Source organism: Gavialis gangeticus, unplaced genomic scaffold (genome assembly GCF_001723915.1).
Source record: "Gavialis gangeticus isolate Ggan-Ray unplaced genomic scaffold, GavGan_comp1, whole genome shotgun sequence".
Taxonomy (NCBI): Eukaryota; Metazoa; Chordata; order Crocodylia; family Gavialidae; genus Gavialis; species Gavialis gangeticus.
Genome location: NW_017729006.1, coordinates 23,428,513 through 23,430,363, shown reverse-complemented (window position 1 = coordinate 23,430,363; position 1,851 = coordinate 23,428,513).

The following is a 1,851-nucleotide window of genomic DNA, read 5'->3' as shown; positions in this document are numbered from 1 at the left end:
CTAATTTAGAATATTTTATAGACCGACAATTAATTTTAAGTGTCAGGGCTGGTAATAATACTTTGTGCTTCTGTGGTGTCTTACATATGAGATTCTCAAAGCACTTCACAGACTTAATAAACTTAGCCTTTACATACATTAATGAATTTTATTGCTCTCATTCATCCACTCCTAGGACTCAAGCATGATTCTGGATCTTCATAGAAAATAATATATAGTGATTATGACATTCTACCTTATTCATCTGAGATGTAATTGATTCACATGTTCTTCCTCCTCTTCATCCTTCTTAGGGCAAATCAGAACTCTGCACTCTTCATATTGTCTACTTGAGTAATGATCTGTCAGGCTTTATTGCTCACACTTGACTGCAATTTGACACATTACTTTGCCTTTTATGTTTTCCAGGTCACCTCATACATTTTCTACCACAGTTGGAACTGCCGCCATTCATCACTGTTGCTCATATCTGTTTGACCAGGTAAATGTCAACCGTACCTTCCCCATTATAACCCCCAAACTTAGAGTCCATTAATTTAATTCTTGTCTTTGGGACCTGTTGGGAGTCATCATTCATTTAATCTTTTATGTAAAATCGGGTCCTTTTCTTGAATGTTCACCAACTGGGTATGGCATTTTCCTCGTGTTGTGGCCTGTAGACGTTGAACACATGCTATTCCTATCTCTTTTTGTATTTTGTTAGTAGAATTCAAGACCTCCTATATATACAACTAACAAAAGACAAGCCTGGAGACAACTGAAAACCAAATCTTTTTTTATTTTTGTTTTTATTTTCAATACTTATTTGCCAGTCCAGGCCACATCTTTAAGAGATTAATTTTTTCCAATAGATAATTTGTCAAGGTGTTTGTATCAATACCTTTTATTCCCGGAATGTGTGCTTAAGAGTAGATTTATTTATGTTGTAGGGAGGCCACCACCTGAGAGAGGGTCTTGGAGTCTTAGATGGTTGTACACATAGAGTACTGTCTGTGGTGTTTTGGTTAGACACATCCTTGGTTCTTCCTGTATCATGCTGTGTCTAGCATGGTTGGAGATACCGTGTAGGTGGGTCAGCAGATGTCTCTAATAAAGCAACAGATAGGGTCACTCCAGCTCTCAGACTATAATTGCATCATTTACTCTCACTCTTGCCAACACGGACTACTCCTGTTTCCTATCTCCCTGAAGGCGATGGGTAGGTGTGTATGCCAGTTATGTCTGAATTACCAGTAAGTGGGTAGCAGGCCTTCTTCCATGGTAGGTCTGGGAAGCTACCTGACTGCTGTTGTTTTCTCCAAGGCCAGCCTGGTAAGTCCTACTACATACAGCATACTTTGAATAACCATGCAGCAGCTATTCAGTGAGTATAGACTTAGCATAGCCTTTACTTATACTATCACATAGATGATCAGACTGGCCAACAGCAGGGATAACGCAGAGTTCAACACAGATCCATATATACATTGCTTATATATTAGAAACACTTGCATCAAGCCCACATTGTTGGCCACATATGATTAGTCACATCTCATACTATGCACCTTACAATTTGCTGATTATTGAACTTATTTAATTACAGGAGTCCTACACACCATCCCAGATATCTACTCTCTTGCATCCTTTTATTATCTATTATGCAGTTCATACTGATTCTCTCCATCTCAGGATACTCTTGATTAGATATCAAATGTTTTGATGCATTCACTTTGTTGCCAGCCACAAAATCTTAGACTTACATGTTTTTAACTCTTACTGTCCCTGGCTTGCCTTATGCCCTACAGCTGTATTAGCTCCTGCTTTGGCCACACTGCTGTGGCTTCTCTGCTTGGTGTTCTGTCTGGGGCTGAC